Source organism: Martes martes, assembly GCF_963455335.1.
Source record: "Martes martes genome assembly, chromosome: 6".
Taxonomy (NCBI): domain Eukaryota; kingdom Metazoa; phylum Chordata; class Mammalia; order Carnivora; family Mustelidae; genus Martes; species Martes martes.
In genome coordinates this window covers 51,079,814-51,095,758 of record NC_137893.1, presented here as the reverse complement: position 1 = coordinate 51,095,758, position 15,945 = coordinate 51,079,814, and positions in this window count along the sequence as shown.

Genomic DNA, 15,945 nt, shown 5'->3' with positions numbered 1-15,945 from the left:
AATTGGATCAGGTAGCCTTTATCTGGTGAGCCAGGATGCTATTTTGTGATGCTGTGCACTGTTTAGGACTCGCTCCCTTCCACCCTGAAGGCAACTGCTGTTTCAGGAATGAGCTGACATATCAATTAGTTTGTAATCAGTGTATAAAGTCCTTTGAGTATTTGAGGCCAGTTTCTATTCTTACTTAGCAAGTCAATAGAAAGTCCACCTGAAAAACAGATCCATAAGGCAAAAAACAAAATGAGAATCTTGACCTCATTGTAAACTGGAAAATAACTATTGTCTCCAGGCTAGACCCTTCTGACTCGATGTCTTCTCAGAGGAAAGCATCCAGGATACCTCCCGCCAACAAGTCCGGAAGTCAAAGTGCTGGATACCTGGTTGATGCCTCCAAGAGAAGCATATGTATTCTGGCCCAGCAAAGAACGCATCACCACCCAAATCAGAGGTAAAGCTTAGAAAGGATACTAAGTTTACCAAGTGAAGTTTCAATAAGATAGGTGTTTTGTGATGTTTGCATATAGTTTTGCGGCCCTGGCTGGAGGGCAGTCAGGTCCTCTTCATGGACAACTATTAATTCCACACCCAGCCGCATCGCTCATGAGTTTCTCAGACTCTGAGCCTCTATACAGCCACCCTCATTGCCTCAGGAGCAGTTACCAGAAAACCAAAGACAACCCTTTTGCCCCAGGCCTGCTGAAATGATGGTAAATTAGCCAATCCTTACCCTTCCTCACTCTTTCCTTTCCACAGAAAGCACAGTTAAAGGTGCTAGTTAGCCCACAGTTTTGTCCGCCATAGTGCCTCCTGACCCACCCTAGCTTTCCCTGAGTGGCCCTGTGTGGAGTGCTGCATTCTCCCCCAGAAAACTGATTAACAAAACTGTGAAAGTCCAGTTTCTTACTCTTGAGCTGCATCTGACTTCACCATATGTCACGCAAAGTAATATGGTTAGAACTATCCCCACATCTTCTCAAAGGAAAGAGAAATGTGTGGGAAGGAGAAACAAATTGCCAGGGGTCTCAGACTAATTGGCAGAGGAGGGTCCAATTTTCAGGTGTCTGATCACAATCTCATAATTCACAGTTCCTTTCTTTAAACTTCATGTGAAACAAGATGGGATCAGGAGGGAGAAAAACTGTAAGAGACTTAATCTCACAAACAAACTGAGAGATGCTGGGGTGAGTGGGGGAAGGATAGGGTGGCTGGGTGATGGACATTGGGTGGATATTTCCTATGGTGAGTGCTGTGAAATGTGTAAACCTGATGATTCACAGACCTGTATCCCTGGGGCAAATAATACATTATATGTTAATAAAAATATTTTTTTTAAAAACCTTCACATGAAAAGCAGAGATTACCAGAGAATAATAAGATAGTACTATGCCTAATATGCTGAGCAATTGACACAAGCAGGCTGGGTCTGACGACCCAGAGGGGGTCCCGCGGCACCAGCCAAGAGGGCCCTTAGCTACAAGCCCGATGGAAATCAATCACAAGTCAGCAGGAAGTGAAAGCAGTTCATTAAAGACATAGAAAGAGCAGAAACAGACAGAGCATCTGGGAGACTCCAAACAGGAAAGGAGAGTCTTGTCCTTGTTTGGGATCTGAGGTTTCTACCGAGGATTGTGGTCTCGTGTACATGTCCCCTCGTATCCAGGAGATCGTTATAACAAGGGCAAGGGCCTAGGTATTCTTTACAAATCAGTTACTCCTCGGAGCCAGGGGGTCCTGGAGTCAAGATGTTTAGTGCTAGTGGTCAGGAATATACATACGATAGCTTCATCTGGTCATTCTCACCGAGCCTTGCTTAGGTATTATCTGTTATGCTGGAAGACTACAGAAATCATTAACTCCTTGTCCTTTACAAGAAGGACATACCCTATTTGCACTATGAAGCATGTGTAAAGTGGGGAGTGCAGGTCCTAGCAAGAATAGAAGGCGGGAAAAGAGGAAAAGTACATATTTAGTTCTTCAGTCTCCTTGTCTCACAATTACGAGAACATGCTACTGTGTTTGGCACTGTGCATACCCAACAGTTTCTCAAGGTGTTTATTATAAAAGTCAGTTTGCACTTGAGAAAACTGGGACTCACAGAGAGGAATTGGCTAATACCACAAAGCCACTTTCTCATTCATTGTATAAGAAGCAATTCTCGGTCACAATTCAAATGCTGAAGCTTCCAAGTCAGGGCAGTAGTCCCTGCCTTTCCTTGAATGATATGAAGGTCATGAAAAACCAAGATCCCTCTTTCCACACTAGTGGATGAGAGAAAATCAAGGCAAAGAAAACATAAATGATAGTTCTGAATTATTTAAACATAAAGAATCCACACAGGGAAATGGCATAATTTTTTAAAAGACTTTTATTTATTTATTTGGGAGAGAGAGAGAGAACACAAGCTATGGGGAGGAGCAGAGGGAGAAGCAGGCTCCCCACGAGGCAAGGAGCCCAACTCGGGGCTCTACCCCAGGACTCCAGGATCATGAGCTGAGCCAAAGGCAGATGCTTAACCGACTGAGCCACCCAGATGCCCCTAGGAAATAGCATAATCTTAAATGAGGAGAATATGTATTTTCTAGCCCTCTATTCCTTCATTTGCACATATTCTATGCTCTACTTTTTTTTTTAAGATTTTATTTATTCATTTGACACGGAGAGAGAGAGATCGCAAGCAGGCAGAGAGAGAGGGAGAAACAGGCTCCCTGCCGAGCAGAGAGCCTGACGCAGGGCTCAATCCCAAGACCCTGAGACCACGACCCAAGCCGAAGGCAGAGGCCTAACCCTCTGAGCCACCCAGGCGCCCCCTGCTCTACTTTTTCACATTTATTGAATGCATATGATGTGCTAGACACTGTTCTATGGATTTTTGCATACAATTGTCACAACAACCCAATGAGTTATTATAATTAACTCATTTTACAGATGAGGAAATGGAAGCATTCAGCTACTAAGCTAAGCAGTGTGTTTCAGAGCCTGCCCTCTTGGCCACTGTATTAAACTTCTCCTCTCGTAGATGCTTGCTTATAAATCTACTGTGCCCATGCATTTTCCCCAGTGAAGATATCCAACTGAAATATTAAGGAAAACCTAGAAATTATACACAACTCCACTCCAGCTGTCCACAGGGTCTTTCTATAATACCCCCAAGCTTTATTTCTGCTCACTGACAGTTAGGATAGAGAAAAGGCTATTCCTGGGCTCTTACTAGAACCTGAGCTATGACTTTAGTTGCAACCCAGCGTTTTCTAGGGAACCGGATTCCTGAGGTTCTGAGGAAGGGGGAGACTAGCTTTCGAGGAGTTTATTTTCTCTGCTGTGATTCTGGAACAACTAAATTGCATATTCCAAAGCTAAGAGTAAAATCAAGCTGTATATCTGGCCAGTTTGGATTATAGCACATTTGCGGGTGTTTGAGTTTCCATAGAGAACTTAATGAAGGTTTCGGGAAAAAGTGTGCGGTGTCATGGAAAGAGGGCTGGCCTGGGAGTCAGGAGCCAGTTTCGGCTGTGTCCACTTAGCTTTATTCCTTCAGCTTCACTTCACTTATGAGGGCTGCAGTTTTCTCCTCAGAGTATTTAAACTGTTAAGGCACAATAAATTATAGAGCGTTCTGGAAGACTGAAAGGCAGAGAATCCACTAGAGGACCTAATGGCTATGGGAAGTATCTCTTTGCCCTAGAGGAGAAGTGGAATCATGCCAGAGAGGGAGACCAGGTGATGAATACCAAGAAGAGGAGGGGCTATTCTCTTAAGCAACATCAAAGAGGCTTTCCAGGCATCATTGCTTTGACCAAGCTGTGTGCAATGCCCAGCCAATTAAGCGTGGATCTTCTCATGAGGGGACCTCTCCTATAAATGCTCTTACTTCTCCCCTCTACAGCTTTTAGCCCTTCGCAGGTGTTGGCAGAGGTATCTTAGTACCAAATAAGAGTCCACTGCACCAATAAAAAGGAAACAGTTTTCTGCAAAAATACTTTAGCTCTAAGGCGCCTGGGTGGCTCAGTAGGTTAAGCCTCTGCCTTCAGCTCAGGTCATGATTTCAGGATCCTGGGATCAAGCCCACATCAGGCTCTCTGCTCAGCAGGAACACCTGTTCCCCCCCTCTCTCTGCCTGCCTCTCTGCCTACTTGTGATCTCTCTCTCTTCCAAATAAATAAATAAAATCTAAAAAAAAAAAAAAATACTTTAGCTCTATCTACACACAGGTATCTCTTCAGGGCAGGAGTCAACCAGTGACAGACCAAATCAACCTGCTACCTATTTTGGTGAATTAAAATTTGGGGGAACACAGATACACCTATTTGTTTACCAACTGCTTCTTTCAAATGCTGAGTTAGGAAGTCAAGACAGAAAGCACATAGGCCACAAAGCAAAAGTCTGGCTTTTTTTTTATTTTTTCAGAATAAGTTTGCCACACCCTGCTTCAGGGAATCTTAAACGTAACTTCAGCTCAGAAAACACCTACACTCCCTGTCCTCCTAAACTGTAGAGGTGCCGATGTGGTCAGTGGCATCAGTGGCATCCTCTCAATATTTATTCCTTCATAGTCCAAGGGTATCTTCAAGATCAAACAGGCCTCAGGGGAATTTGTGTTCTTTCTACTACATCAGGCCTCTAACAGCCATGTCACCTGATTATCCTTCTCCTTGCAGTATGCACACGGCACTCACATCTCCAAGATCATCTCAGCACTGGCAAGAGAGGCAGGGATGGGACTTACAGGAAAGCAAGTAATCACAAAACTATCCCAAATGAGCTCTGTATAGCACAAAAAATTAATGCAAATTTTCATCAACAGCTCCAGTAACTCATTTTAACTATTTTGGTGGAATATTATCAAATGAAAAGTAACCTGCTTCTCCAACATTTCACTCAGCGGGCACTCTTGTGACAAAATTGTATAAAGTGGCCTAATTAGCAGAAGTTACTATATTATAATACATCAAGCTTTAGGTAGACAGATTAAATTTCCACATTAAGAATTCCTAGGACATGCTGGTTAGGAAGCCCCTTCATATCATCCACAGCTACTGGCTGATGCTCTGTTGCCTTTCTTTAGAATACATTCACCTCCTGCTGACTATACCTCCTACTTTCTAGGACTCTACCTCAGGCATAGGATCTTAGAAGACACCAAGAATTCTTTGAGTTCTTCCCAAGTCAAACATTTATTACTCTTCTGCTCTGAACAATACTTTCAATTTCGTGTGCGTGTGTGTGTGTGTGTTGTTTTGTTTTGTTTTGTTTTGTTCTTCACTCATGTCTGTCTTAGCTAAAGTTCCCCTGGAAGACAACTAATCTAGCATCTGATGTTGGCTGGATAGCTGTCTCCTTACCCACAGGTTCTCAAACCCTGGGACAAAGAGAATTCTACAAATTCATCCTGATGTCCTTGGCAAAGATACACAAAATCTCTTTTATTTATGTATTCATCTTGTGTTTTCCATCCTTTTGTTCAACCTTTCATCTCCTCTGGAAAACTATAGCATAGTCAAGTTCTAGGTGATTTTTTTATGCAGTGTTTTTCAAGTCCTGGATTAACAGTCCCCTAGTAGGGCATAAGATCAACTTAAGTGATCAAAATAAGGTTTTTTTAAAATGAAATGAATAGATGCAAATCGAGTGTGTAATAAAATATTAGCATGCATCACATTTATTAGCATATACACACTTTTCTGTATCATTGTACAGATATATATACATATAATATAATACACATTATATGTATTATATAATATATATTACTGTAGTATATAATTTACATTATATAATACATATTATACACAAACTTTTTACATATATATGAATCATAATGTAAAATAAATTTCTTTCTGTGGGTTAACATCAAAAAATATTTGTAAGTTACTGATCAGATGTCTTTCCTCTTTTCCCCACCCCATCTTTCAGAATTCTTCCGTGAGTATGTGACTGCATTTGGAGTTGTATTAGATGTGCCTTTAACTTTAAGAATCCAAATAGTTTTTGAGAACCAAAATTGCCCTCTAAGATTGCTTTGCTTGTTCTTTTCTTAATTGTTCCTTGAGATCAATTTAGTTGGACAACTGTTATCTCATTTCTTGGCCCAAACACAAAAGGAAACTTTTACATTGTGAAATAAAATGCCACTGCAGCACTAGAAATTTAATTACTAATTAATGCCCTTATTTATATCTGTAAATTAATCATTTAAATTCTACCTTACTGTAACTCTGAAAATAAAAATTATTTTAACATTTATAATTTCTGTAGTTCTTAGTGCCCAGGCTTATCCAGATCTTTGTTTTTAAGCATCTTGGTAAATTGTTCTTTGAAATTGAAGTAATATATTTGAGGGGAAACATTAAACAAATGAAATTCCTTGAGGATGAAAAAGAACATTGTTTTCATTGAGGTGAAAATTTGCTCTCACTCTGAGCTACTATAGACAATGGCAATGACAATCTCTGTCAAGTGAACTCCATTACATTCTGATGAAATGATGATTTGCGGTTCACAAGGCATTGCATAACTAAGACCCTAGCTTTTACCAATACCTTTCATCATTTGCTCCTGTAACTCTACAAACTTGTGCATTTCTTAATTTGCCAATAACATGATGGCATTTCTATCAATTAAAACTCAATTTTTTCACATAGATTACAATGTAATCATGACTTTTCTCTTTATATTGTAGAGACCCACATTTGAAATTCATCAATGGCAGTATCTTATCCTCCTGCATGTAACTTGAACTAGATGACAACTGGCGTCCGTTTCAGTTTGAAAAATCCTTACCCTGGCCCCTAAGACTATGTGATTTGACTCTGCTTGTCTCCCTGAATCTGATGCCATTCCCTAGCCACTCCCATTTACATAGGTTGGCCACCAGCCCCAAAAGAGATCAAGCTGTTCCCTGTTGAGGCCTATGTTCTTCCATTCTTCTAGAACATTATTTCTCTGCTCCCATATGCTGGCTCCTACAGATCTCACCTAAAAGCTCACGTCTCAGGGAGACTTTCCTAATAATCCTTATTTAAGGGTGCCCTAGCCCACTCTCCATCATAATACCTTGTTCATTACTTTTCTTCCATGTATCACAATATGGTTTTGTCTCTCCTTATATAATTTTGTCTCACTGGAATATAAATTCCATAAGGACAAGAAATTTTCTGTCCCACTTCATCCTGTATAATTCTCACTGGAGGACACAGTTTCTAGTATACAGACTTTGAATACGTTTTGTTTAAATAAGTGGTTGAAGGAATCATTGAATTCTTTCAAATTAACACAATTTGTCAAGCTCTTGAAAAAGAGTGTTAAAAGTATTCCTTCTTTCATGCCTGTCTTCTGCTTTCAGATCCAGATTGGATGGTTTGTAATTAGCCACACTATAGGGAAGGGATTTCAAAATTGTTTCTGCACCTGATGATATCCAGTGATCCAATGTCAAATCAAGAGCTGGTGATTTCCTCATTCATTTCCGGCTCATCATGTCCCTGATTTTCTACTTCTTTCATTGACTCACTTTGAATGTGGCCTCCCCATTCATCCATTTATTCATATATTTGGTGAGCTTTCGCTACTTGTTGTGCACTACATAAACAAGACCTAGAGCAGTTTAGAAAACAGACAAAAATTTCTGCCTGCATGAAGTTCCACTAAAGTAAATTCCTACACATAAACTTGCTTAAAGAGTAAGAGTACAGTTCATTTGCCTTCATTTCCCTCCAAGTATCTGGCATGTTGGCTTACACATAATGAGTGATTCAGAAACACTTTCGAAAATAAAACAACAAAATGTAACAAAACAAAACCTAGGACAATGCCAATCCTACAGAAGTTGATCAGACATGCTCAAAGAGAGCTTTGAGGACAATGCCTCAGAGAACACACAGGATATTATCTTCGACTTTTTATTTTACCACCTCACCTTGAATTCACCCCTTTCCAACACACAGAAATGCCACACATCTAATTAGGTACAGGGCCCCTGTACATTATACTTCCTGCAGCTTTCTTTCTCTGTTCTCACTGCCACCACCCAAATCCTAGACTTTTTTGGCTTATTCTCAGACAATCTCAATAACAATAACATGCATTTGCCCAGTTCTTTCTCCTTCCAACCCATTTATACTATGTTGCCAGATTAATGTTTCTAAGTCCTCTTGTTAATCATTTCAGTAATTTTCCCAAATGTTTTCAGTATCTTTCCACTGTACATCAAATTTCACGCACACCTTATTCTGTGGGTCATCAATCTCTAGTATAATCTAAAATGACTTTTTAAAATTTATATCCCATCATTTTACTTGGAATTATTGATAACCCAGCCAAATAGAACTATATTACCCAAACCTCTTGTAACTGACTGCTCATGACACTCAATCAAATACACATGCACATTTTAAAAAATTCCTATTAAAGACGTGCGCCTGGGTGGCTCATCTGGTTAAGTGTCTGCCATCAGCTTGGGTCATATCCAAGGGTCCTGGGATTGAGCAGCATGGTAGGTCTGGCTCCCTGCTCAGTGGGGAATCTGCTTCTCCCTCTCCCTCTGCGCATCCCCCTGCCTGTGTTCTCTTGTGCTCTGTCTCCTATGTGTGCTCACTGTCTCTCATACATAAATAAAATCTTTAATAAAAAAAATTCCTGTTGAAGAACAGTGACTGCTCATGATTAAATAGACACTCCTGCCCCATTATGGAGTTCATATCCCAGCTCCCTGGATTGCTCCCTGTGTGGCCTTTGACAAGTTACCTAATCTTTCTGGGCCTCAATTTCCTCCTCAGTAGCAGGAGATAATAATGCCTGCCTCTCAGAGTTGATTTAAGAAGCAATGAACTGGTAAATACCAACGTCCTAGAACAGTGACTGGGACAAAATAAACTCTCAAAAAACAATACCTACTATCAGAATTCTACTAATTTCTCAGGAATAGGAAGCCTCTTTAGACTCCCCAAATGGGTTTGATTCTTCTTTCCTTTGGACATTTTCTGATACTTTGTTGACCATCTTTTGCCATTTAACATCTTCTCTCACATTTTTGAGATACTTGTAAGTGTGTCTGATTTCCTTCAATGATAAAATGATAAACCACTTAAAAGTAGATAATCTGTAGAATGCATATTTTACATACAAAGAGTGACTGGTACATACTTGGAGATTAAAACAATATTTTTAATTATATGAATTTCACTATAACTAGACAAAACAAACATATAACTTATTTAAAAACATTTGGTGTCCTACACCATATCTACAAACATTTTATTTTTTTATATCTACGCATCTACAAATGTTTTAGATCAGTGTTCACCAAAGTTTGGACATGGGATCCTTAAAATAAAACTATTCTCATAATCTATAATACTAAGACATTTGCCTTTTTCATTGTCATTCTCTCACAGGAAACTCTAGAGTTTAATAATGTGTAATAATGTGATAACATAATAGATTGAGTGGAGAAGTAGATATAAGAACCCAGCTGTCTTTTTTAAAACCAAACATTTTAAGAAGGCTTTATATCTTTTGAAAAACTATTCTTCAGTAGAAAATAGAGTCCTATCATTTGGCTAATTCACAGGCTTGAAAACCCATCCTCTGGTAATTACCGTCCACAAAACACAAAGGCTTTGAAGACAAAGCTGAGCAGAGGGAGTAGCACTGGGAGAATTTATTTTGGTGTTAGTCACAGGTAGAGAGAAAGGGATATGTGAAAGAAGCAAAAAATTGTGGAAAATAATCAGTGCCACTTCAAAATGCTCTGCTGATACTCGGGTTTTCTATTGCTAGGTCACTTTAACTCTAGGAGTCTCTAAGGCACTGTGCACCGTGGAAATGGAGCGAGTTTGAAATTGGAAGGTATAAGTTTGAATCTTAGCTCTGTTTATTACAAGTCCCTTAGGATCTCATTCTCTACCTCTTATTGGTAATTGAAGTTCATAATAAGAACTCTTTCTAGTTATAGATTATTTACTCCCTACTAGAAGCTTTAGTCTTCATTTAATTGTTAAAAACACAACAAAAAAGTAAGACATGAATTAATAGTATTCTCAATTTACAGAAGGAAATTTGGTTTTATAAAGACAAAGTAATGTGCCAAGGAACACAGAAGATAAGTGTCTGGACAGATTTAAATCTAGATAGTCTAATTCAAAAATTCTTATTCTTAAACACTTTATTATAAACCAAATGAAGTTATTTGTGAGAAATTAATTGTAAGCTGTAAGAAGTTGCCAAAATGATAGGTAATATGACTTTAAGTGTTTTGTTTCTTTTTTTGTGTGATCTTATTTCCTTTCAGAATATAAATTTACTGATATTTATGCTAGTAACTTTTGTTAAGAAATTAGTTGCATGGCATGTAAAGAATTTTGAGGAATCCTCCAGAAAAAGAAAGGAAACATTCTTTGTGTGTGTGAGATTAATCCTGAGTTTCTCTAAATTATTTCAAAATGGAAAACTTTTTTCCATAACATTAATTTCCATATCAAATCATTAGCATACCGCAGAATACACATGCTGACCCAAGCATTACCCCATGTTATTAGAAACTTTCATAAACACTGTTTGTAATGGATGCATACCTTTCCTCAAATGGATATAACATGATTAGCATAGTCATTCCCCTGTACTGGAATAGAATTTCTTTCCGTGCTTCAGCTTCTATAAATAATGCTAAGATGAACATTTTTGAGAAGTTTCCCTCTGTATGGGACATAAATTCTTCTAATAGTTTTTCAGCTCAATGTCAGACTGATTTGTAGCAGTGGAAGAGAGTGCTCATTGCCCTATGTCCTTCTTTGCCAGTGTTGATTAATCTCATTTAAAAACAATTTTCCTTATTTGATAGCCTTCAAAAGTATGAACTTACTATTTTTTCATATTAGTTTTTCTCAAGTTTTGAAAAGCAAGTTATTTTATTATATTATTTTTTCAGTTTTATTGAGGTATAATTGACAAATAAAATCCCAAGATAGGGATCAATGTGATAATTTGATATGCATATGTGTTGTAAAAGACTTTCTCCCATCAAGTTAATTAACACATCTATCCCCTGACATATTTACTTTTTTTTTTTTTTTTTGACGACTACACTTAAGTTCTGCTCTCTGAGCAATTATACAATACTGTGTTACCACTGTGCTGTGCATTAGGTCCTTATTCATTTTATGACTAAAAGTGTGGACTTTTTACCAACATTTCCTTATTTCCCCTACTTCTGAGCTCCTCCCAGCAACTACTTTTCTACTCTCTGTTTCTATGAGTTTGAGTTCATTTTTTTATTATGCATATAAGTAATACTATGCAGTGTTTGTCTTTCCCTAGCTTACTTCACTTAGCATAAAACCCTCCAATTTCATGGAAGGCAAATGTTACAAATGGCAGAATTTCCTCTTGTTTAAGGCTCAATAACATTCCCTTTATACATATATACCACATTTTCTTTTTCATTCATCCATCGATGGACACAAGTTTTTTTCCAAATCTTGGCTTTAGAGAACAATATTGCAATGAACATGGGACTATAGATATCTCTTCCAGATAATGGTTTCATTCCCTTTGAATATATACCCGAAAGTGGGACTACTGGATCATATGGTAGTTCTGTTTTTAATTTCTTGAGAAAACTTCATACTGTTTTTCTAGTGGCTATACTAGTTTAAATTCTCACCAGCATTCCCCTTTCTCAAATCCCTACCAGCATTTGCTACTTCTGGTCTTTTTGATAATAGACATCCTAATATATTTGAGGTGACATCTCATTGAGGTCTTGATTTGCATTTTCCTGATCATTATCAGTGTTCCACATCTTTCATGTACTTGTTAGCCATTCGGATGTCTTCTTTGGAAAAGTATCTCTTCAGATCCTCTGACCATTTTAATTGAATCATTTGTCTTTTTGTTTTTGTTTTTGTTTCTGTTTTGCTACTGAATTGTGTGTGTTCTTACGTATTTTGGATATTAACCCCTTATCAGATATATGAGTTGCAAATATTTTTCTCCCATTCAATAGGTTGCCTCTCATTTTGCAGATGGTTTCTTTCCCTTGCTGTGCAGTTTTTTAGCTTGATGTAGTCCCATTTATTTGTTTTTGCTTTTGTTGTCTTGTCTTTTCGTGTTAATGCCAAAAGAAGATTGCCAAGGCCATTGTCAAGAAGTTTGCTCACTATTTTTTTCTCCCAGGAGTTTTATGGTTTCAGATCTTATGTTCCAGTCTTTTAACAACATACAAATTGCAAAATAGGTAGAATTTCATTATAAGTGCTCACTGGTAATTGGTTTAAGTGTTCTAACACTTAATATTATTTTTGTAAAAGGTACTGATTTAGCTACAGAAACTGAATGTATGGTCACACACATATACACAAAATAGTGTAAGATTTTTTTGTTTGGCAAGGAGGAGGAGAAAGGTTTTGTAAAGTGGCTATAAGAATAGAGAAGAAAGAGGAAAGGGATTGAACATCTGTTACTCCTGGCCTTTTAGACTGGGTTTGAGCTCCTATGAATAAGGAAATAAAGAATGAGAAGATGTTGAAACTGCTCACTTTGTGAAACTGTACATATGCTCAAGCTATTTTTAGGGCTTGTATCTGGAAGCCTCTCAGTCATGGAATATAACCCAGCTTTGGCTGAAAACTGGAAACTTGACAAAACTTGTAAGTGCATCTCCTAAAAGGGAGTGTCAAGGCTATTTCAAGTGATTCCTTTTGCCACAAGCAGGAATATGTAGTACATGGAACTACAGAAGAAGTTTGCTGTGTGCTGTGGAGTTCCACCAGTAAGAGCATCAGCTCTGGGGTCAGCCTGTCTCAGTTCAAAACTTGGCCTTGCCACCTGGTGGCTCTGGAAACTTGAGTCCCATTGTGCTCCAAATTCCTTACCTGTCAAAATGAGGGCACTAATAGTACCTATGGTATGTGGTTATTGCAAGGATACAATAAAATCTACCTGTAATAAGCATGGCATAATGCCTCACACATAATAAGTGCTCAGTAAATTATCATCTACAGTGACTTTAGCTGACAAAATGAATTTGCATACATAATTTTTAGCCCTTTTAGGGCATTATAAAGAAGGGAGGGAAGATAAGGCTGAGGTCCTAGTTTCTTATAACCAGAGACTGATAACCTAGGAGACTTCTGTGTTTCTGTTTGAAGGGGCTTAAAGTTACTGTTATTGTTAAAAATCATTAACCATAAAGAACTCAAGGTTGAATAATTCAAGAAAATACTCCAAAGTTTTAGTTCAAAAATATTGTTAAATCCCAAGTTTTCACTTCTCCTTCTCCATAATATTTATCCTTCAAAATGGAACATACAGAGTAAGAATGAAGATTAGCTATGAATCTGGATGATGTAAGCAGAAAGGGCATCAGAATGGAAGTCAGGAAATGTGGTTTCTTGTCTCCATTTCTATAGGCATCCTTGGGGGTAAGTCAGTCATTTTATAGCTCTGAGGCTCAGTTACATTAGCTGAAAAATAAGTATTCTGTAATGTATTTTCTTATAAAATGGAAAGTGTTATACTGTTAAAAAAAAAAAAAAAAAGACTCTGACTTGGTTATCAGAGAAATAGATCTGAATCTTGGCTTTACACTTTCTGGCTATGTGATCATGAGAAAGTCACTCTACTTCTTGGTCATTTCACCCCATGGATGCACTTCACTTCTCTATCTCAGAATACTGAGAAATGTAGGAATTATAATGCCTTTAGGTTATTTGTCGATACACCATCTCAAACAAATTAAAACATGTTATATGTAGAGGTAATTGAACAGTCATGGGGCAGATTTTTTATCTTTGACTTGGCTGAGAAAACTCTCTAACTCATTTGCTGCAGTTCCTATATTAAAGATGAAAAATTTTTAAATTGAATATGACCTTTGAGATTATGTACATCAACCCCATTATTTCATATATTAGAAAACTAACCTCAAAATCATGGTCAAGGAGCTAGGGGAATTTTATTCTCTTTCATCTCAGTTCTATCTAATAGGGCCAAATTCATTTCTTCAAGACCCATCTATGCTATGTAATATAAGTTCATTCTCCTAAAGCACTAGGTACTAATTTTAGAAAGATACTCGAGATTTTGATTGATGGCTTAGAAAAATTTACTTTGTCTTAATATTCTTTATTCTTATAGTTCAGGTGAAATCTGATTCATTTTTAAACACCTCAGTAAAGCAGCATGAAAAGAAATATTCTCCTTTTCCTATTTTAAAAATGTAGAAATAAATAAGTGTGCTTGTATCATGAGATAGAATTAGGAAAGTAAGTATTTCCACAGAATCTAGTGCCGACATGAAAATTAAAAAAAAAAAAGTTACTCATATATAAGTAATTACAAACCATTTTATTAGTTAGAGTCTTCTTAAATTAGTCTGCCTACTGTCAAAAACCTTTAAATTAGCGCAGGACTCTCACCAGCCTTTCCTATCTTCACTGCAGTCAGGACTGTAATATATCTGATGATTAAATGATCAGGACTATCCTTTGATAAATAGAAAATGGTATAGAAGCTTTTACAAAACATACCATAGTTTATCTGAGAAGTGTTTCTATAATAACAAAGTTAGTATAAGTACCCAAAAAGGTGATAAGTTTCTGCTGGGTGTGAAAATTACTTGGTGTGTGGGTGTGTGTGTGTGTTTTAAGAGAGAGAGAGTATGGGGTGCCTGGGTGGCTCAGTGGATTAAAGCCTCTGCCTTCGGCTCGGGTCATGGTCCCAGGGTCCTGGGATTGATCCCCGCATGGGGCTCTCTGCTCAGCAGAGAGCCTGCTTCCTCCTCTGTCTCTCTGCCTACTTGTGATCTCTGTCTGTCCAATAAATTTTTAAAAAATTTAAAAAAAAAAGAGAGAGAGAGAGAGTATGGAAGTGACTGGGGTTGGGGGGAAGAGGGGTAGAGAGGGAGAGAGAATGTTAATGGAGCCTGACATGGGGCTCATCTCACAACCCAGAGATCATGACCTAAGCTGAAATCAAAAGTCCCAGGCTTAACTAACTGAGCCACCCAGGCACCCCTACCTGTGTGTGTAAAGTGATAAATCCACTGAGTTTATGATGACTCACCTTTCATTTCAAAAGTGCATCCCCCAAATTCTGAAAAGTAAGGCTACTTTTCCAGTTTTAATTGTCTCTCTCTCCCTCCATTTTACTAATTCTCTTTCTACCATAGGAACAGCAGGCCCCATTTCTAACTGTGTAGGAATTGAAGACCCACATCAAGCTGTGTGACATGCTTGAACGACAAAGTAATGGAGTGATCCCAGGGACTCTGGAGTCATGGCAGAGATATTTATTGCTTAGCAACCCCAACTGATGTCAAAAGTTTTGTTAAATGCATTTGGTAAGTAGGACTTTTGAAAATCAGAATCGCTTCGCTAAAATTCTTTTAAATTGTTTTCAGTAAAAAATATTAATTAATTTACCCATTTATTTGTTTGACTGATTGATATAACAGCTTTCTGGTCCAGCACTAAAGTGGCAATTACAATTGCTGATCACATTAAAGGGCCAGAGAAATACAAAACGTAAGAGACGAGAACTCCCACAACTTCTCCTAGAGGATAATCGTCTACTTTTCTGAATTGATGTTCAAGTGCATCTCTCTAATCTTTGTTGCTACTCAGAGTCTAGGAAAGTAACAAATGATGGTAGAGTCTTTGGAAGCACATTGAAAATAATGGCCTATTACTTAAAAATTGTCATTTATCAACAGTATAATACAGTCCAGATACTGTATTTATTAGTCCATGTTTGAGGCCTTCCTTTGCAGGAAAAGTAACTGATTGTATTCTCATTCATGCTAAGTAGAGTTTCACAGGCTCTTTAATTAATTTTAAATATGCTGTAGGGAGCCAAATATAATGTATGAAGCAATTCTTTAAATCAAGAGTATATATCCAGTTTATGTCACTATAAAAATCATACCTACTGTTACCAGGAATTACTACTGTG